Source organism: Balaenoptera borealis, assembly GCF_965194805.1.
Source record: "Balaenoptera borealis genome assembly, contig: HAP1_SCAFFOLD_924, whole genome shotgun sequence".
NCBI classification, from domain to species: domain Eukaryota; kingdom Metazoa; phylum Chordata; class Mammalia; order Artiodactyla; family Balaenopteridae; genus Balaenoptera; species Balaenoptera borealis.
The window spans coordinates 221,889-227,888 of NW_028123282.1; positions in this window are offsets into that span (position 1 = coordinate 221,889).

Genomic DNA, 6,000 nt, shown 5'->3' on the forward strand with positions numbered 1-6,000 from the left:
GCAGAGCACAGGGAGATCAGCTTGGTGCTTTGTGACCACCTAGAGGGGTGGGATAGGGAGGGTGGGAGGGAGGGAGATGCAAGAGGGAAGAGATATGGGAACATACGTATATGTATAACTGATTCACTTTGTTACACAGCAGAAACTAACACACCATTGTAAAGCAAGTATACTCCAATAAAGATGTTAAAATAAATAAATAAATAAATAAAAAAGGCTCAGCAGGACCCCAAACCTGGCAAAGTAGGACAAGCCGCCACACTGGCTGGACACAGCCTAAGGGAACGCAGCGGGCAGGGGGTCCTGAGGTCCGAGCCTCGGAGCCACCTGCCGCTTTGGAAACATAAAGTTCAAGGGCCAGGCTATCCCAATCGTCAGCCTTCTCAGGCCTGCAGGGGAACAGGGAGGATTCTGCAGACCCAGGCCCCACAGTCACACACAGGTACCCCCTGCATGCTTGCACACGGGCATGCTCAAGGGCACACGCACCCAACAGCTGCAGAGGCCTCTGCACACAGGTGTGCCCATCTACACCCCACGCAGTCACAGCACACTCACCCCAAAAGAGGCCTGCACCCCCAGGCACGCACCCAGCTCCCAGCCACCCGGCAAGCCCAGACCCCCAGTGAGAGAGGCCCCCAGCCCTGCCTGGAGCCCTCCTAGCCCATCTTCAAGGAGGCCTCAGTCCCAGCCTCACCGCAGGTCTCTGCTCCCACCTGGTGGCCATTTGAGGAACCAGAGGGGACTCAGCCAAAGACAGAAGGAAGCTGTGGGTGTGGGAGGCAGCGTGACTTGAGGGGGACCCACGCCCACCGCAGGGTTACAGGGGCTTAGGGGGATCACGGGACTCAAGTTCCTCCTACCAGGTTGGGTCCCAATCCCCGCACTTTTAGGCTCTTTGACCCAGGCCGTGTAGCAGACGCCGCAATCGAGGACAGTCACGGTCGAGAGAACTGGGCTTGCGGAGAGACCTGTGACAAACACCCCTCCCAGGGGCCCCTAAGGAACCAGAGCAGGCTCTCGGGGCCTTGGGCTGCAGTAACAGAAGCACAGCCTGCCTGGCAACGGAGGGGAGAGTGCAGCGTCGCCCTTCCAGGCTAATGAGAACCTACTGTATAGCACAGGGAACTCTACTCAATGCTCTGTGGTGACCTAAATGGGAAGGAAATCCAAAAAAGAGGGGATATATGTATATGTATAGCTGATTCACTTTGCTGTACAGCAGAACTACGCTCAAATAAAATTAATTTTTTAAAAAAGGTGCCTTTTGTTATGTTAATGAGGTGACTTTTGGAAAGCCAAATATATATGAGATGACCAAATATATATATATATATATATAATATTTTTTTTTCCTTTCTAGATTACCAGTTTATTATAAAAAGATCTAACTCAGGAACAGCCATATGGAAGAGACGCACAGGGCAAGGTATGGGGAAAGGGGTGCAAAGCTTCCATGCTGTCCCACCTGGCACCTCCCTGGGTACACCAATCCAGAAGCTCTCCAAACTCCATTCTTTTTTTTTTTTTTTTTAATAATTTTGAAGAACGTTTTTTTAAAATTATTTATTTATTTATTTATTTTAGTTGTGTTGGGTCTTCGTTTCTGTGCAAGGGCTTTCTCTAGTTGTGGCAAGCGGGGGCCACTCTTCATCGCGATGCGCGGGTCTCTCACCATCGCGGCCTCTCTTGTTGCGGAGCACAGGCTCCAGACGCGCAGGCTCAGCAGTTGTGGCTCACGGGCCCACTTGCTCCGTGTCATGTGGGATCTTCCCAGACCAGGGCTCGAGCCCGCGTCCCCTGCATTGGCAGGCAGACTCTCAACCACTGCGCCACCAGGGAAGCCCCAAACTCCATTCTTTTAATTTCACTGAAGCTTCGTTATGTAGACAGGATTAACTGATTCAACCTCAAGCCCCTCTCCCCTTCAAGGGGGTGGGGGGGGAGGGTGGAAGAGACTGAAAGTTCCAATCCTCTAATTCTGGTTGGTTCCCCTGGCAACCAGCCCCTTCCTTAGGGGCTTTCCAAAAGTCACCTCATTAACACAAACTCAGGTGTGGTTGAAAGGGTTTTGTTATGAATATCAAAAGACACTCCTATCTGGAAATTCCACGGGGTTTAGAAGTTTTGTGCCAGGAATGAGGGACAAAGACCAAATATATATTTTATTATACCTACTGCCTAATACTAAATCTTACTGCTAATAAGGTAAGTACAATTAAAACGATAGTGAAATACCATTTTCACCTATCCAATTGGCCACATGGAAAAGTTTGATATTACTCTGTGTTGGTGAGGATACTGGGGAACAGGCAATCTCATACACTGCTAGCTAGTGCAAGTATGAAGGGCAGCATCTGCTGAAATTTTCAATGCATATTTCCTTTAATCCAGCAAGTCCACTTTTGTGGGCAATTCAGAACCCTCTCTAGAATAAGGGTCAGCAAATTTTTTTTTTCCAAAAAGGGCGAAAATGTAAATATTTTAAGGTTTGGGCCACGTGGGAGATGGCCAAATATATATTTTTGGTCCGAATGACCAAATATGTATTTTTCTTCATAAATCACAATATTGCACCCAGCTCAATAAAAATCTCCAAATGCTTTGCACATCAGCTGGCTTTGACAAGTCTTCACCTCTCCCCCCACCCCCTTCCTCTCTCCCTAAATCATGCTCTGAGTGTTTCTTGAAGAAATAGAAAAATCTTGGCTCCTCCAGCACATTGCCTCTCCACTCTCCATATTTGTGGTTGCCTCACTGACCCAGGTTGGCCACACGTCCCTTGCCAGCCACCTTACAGCCTGGTGAGATCCTGGACCTCCCAGATGGGCCTCCTGGCCTAGGGATGACCAGTAATATTTCTCTCAAATGCTAGCATCTACTGATCTGTAGTTGGGGACTGCCTGGAGTGTTGTATTGAGAAGGATCCTGAGCTATGGCTGAACTAGCAAGAAAGTGTGTGGTGATTGACTAGCAATGTCTGCCATGGGCGCAGGAATGGTTCGGAGTGGTGCCTGTGCCAAGTATTTGCCATTTCCAGCCTGGGGCTTCCCCTGCCACAGTGAGGCAAGAGGCTGGTCAGTCTTTTGCTGGGAGGCTCCCCTGACTGCTCCATCACAGGGCTGTCTTTCTACCCCTGCTCCCTTGCTACCTGGAGTTTTGCTGTCTAATACGGCAGCCACTAGCCACATGGGGCTATTTCAATTTAAATGAATTAAAATTAAATTAAAACCTCAGGGGCTTCCCTGGTGGCACAGTGGTTAAGAATCCGCCTGTCAATGCAGGGGACACGGGTTTAAGCCCTGGTCCGGGAAGATCCCACATGCCTCGGAGCAACTAAGCCCGTGCACTACAACTACTGAGCCTGCGCTCTAGAGCCGGTGAGCCACAACTACTGAAGCCCACGCACCACAACTACTGAAGCCCGCGTGCTACAGCCCGTGCTCTGCAACAAGAGAAGCTACCACAGTGAGAAGCCCTCACACCACAACGAACAGCAGCCCCCGCTCGCCGCAACTAGAGAAAACCCGTGCACAGCAACGAAGACTCAACGCAGCCAAAAATAAATAAATAAATAAATAAATAATTTAAAAAACACACACGTAAGATGATTTTTTTTAAAAAAGATCTGTATGTAGAACACTGAGCACCTAAGGGCTCGATTATGGGCTGTTATCATTCAAACGGGACTGATACAGAACTTTTCAAAGCTTCTGCTTCTGAGGTTTACACGTGCTGCTATGCCTAAGCCGGAAACTGATCATCACCATCTTTACATCACTTTGTGAAGTCATAACAATGGTGTTATGCATCTAGGGTTTTACAGGCAGTCCCAATTTCACATATTTAACACATTCTCCTGCCAAGAACCAAATACTTTATTTCAAAAATAAAATTACACTTCAGAACATAATATGGTAACCAGAGCCGAACCTAAGCTCCCACAATAACAACCAGAAAACTGGACAAAGTATATGAAGTAACTGTTTTCAGACACAGAAGGGGCTAGAGTCCCTGAAAGAAGGGAAGCAAGCTAGGAGGACCCCAGGCTGCGTCAGCTCTTCGCCTGGAGGCACTTTCTGAAATGTGGTGCTGGGAGGGGGACCCAAGCAGACCATGGTGGTCCTGCCGAGGCAAAGGCACCAGGAGTTCACGGAAGACGAGGTGCCTGGAAACACCAGAAAAATAAATGAAATGAAGAGCTATATAGCTATTATAAGCCAGTGGTGATGACAACTTACTAGGATATACTCAATCCAAAAGAAGACTGGAGAAGAAAAAAGCAACAAGGAAACAAATAATACATACGAGATTTAAATCCAACTAAACTGGTAATTATTCAAGTGTAAATGGTCTAAATAGTCTAATTACAAGGCAGAGGTCAGAGAACAGACATACCATGCAAACACCAATATCAAGAAAGCTCGAGTGATTATAACAATATTAGACAAAGTAGACGTCAGAACAAATATATTATTACCAGGACAGACTTCTCATCATGATAAAAGTGGTAGATTCATCAAGATGACATAACAATCATAATGTGTGTGTACTGGGAATTCCCTGGCGGTAAGTGGTTAGGGGTCCATGCTTCCACTGCAGGGGGCACAGGTTCAATCTCTGGTCGGGGGACTAAGATCCCGCAAGCTGCATGGTACGACCAAAAAACAAAAAAATACCGTGTGTACCTATCACAGGAGATGCAACAATGCCTCTCCTAGGCACTTACCAAAGAGAAATGACAGCATTTGTTCACAACAAGACTTGATGAAAAATATCCATAGCAGCTTTACTCATAATTTCCCTGAACTGGAAACAACCCGATGTCCATGAAAAGTGAAGTGTGTTAATAAGTCCATACATTGGAATACTATTCAGCAATAAAAGAAACAAAAACCCCAACACAAGCAACATGATAATGAACCTCAAGGAAGAACATGGTGCTGAGGCAAAGGGGCCAGACCCAAAAGAGTGCATAGGATTTGATTCTATTGATAGGATGTTCTAGAAAAGGCAAATATAATCTATTGTGACTGGAAGCAGAAGCAGATCAGTGTTTGCCTGGGGCTGGGTGGGATGAGCTATTTAGAAACGGGCCCAGAGTGTACTTTTTAAAGTGATGGAAATGGTCCATATATGGATCGTGGTAACAGGTACGCGGGTGCACACTTTTGTCAAAACTCAAACTCTATACTTAAATTGGATGTATTTTATTGTGAGTGTTTTATACCTCAATAAAATTGCTTTTTAAAAGAACAAAAGCATACAGCATATTTATCAGTAAACAAAGAAAAATTAAGTAACAACTGGATCCTTAGACATGTGGTATCTCACGAGAAGGAAATCAGGCATATTCTGAAAGAGATAAGCTAAAAAGTTAACACTAGAAGAAAAGGGCCCAAATCAATGTTCCCAATAAGCTATCCTATTTCAAGTTCTCTTCCATCACCAATTCTGAACCCACTTCTTGGTTTAAAAGTAGAAGCCACAAAACAAACCTAATTTCAATCTTCTGAAATAGTCATAGATTATATGGTAAGCAAATGAATTCTGAAAGAGCAAACTTTGAAGACAATGAATTAAAAAATAAAATCAAAGCAGTGAAATATTTCCAGTAAGGAAAAAAAAAAAAGATTTCTTTGGAGAGTAAGTGCCTCTTACAAGGGAAGAAAGAATATGTGCTTCTTGAAGAAGCTGTCCTAGTTGCTCTCACTGTGTTCTACTGTTATAAACAGTCTCTTTGAGGGACTAAAGCAATTCTCTCTGCCCCCACCTCCATCCACACTTTGCTGGGATTTCTCTTGGAAACCACCAAATCACAAGAATCTTCTCTGTTCATCAGCGAGCAGAGTTGGGACAAAGCTCTGAACTCTAAGGCTGACCTAAAAGCATCACGCAGAACACAGAGCGGGTGTGACAATACTCTTCAGCAGACGGCCCACTGTGCAAAGCAAGCAAGTCACCTTAATTCCGAGATGCATGAACACAGTCATCGCCCTA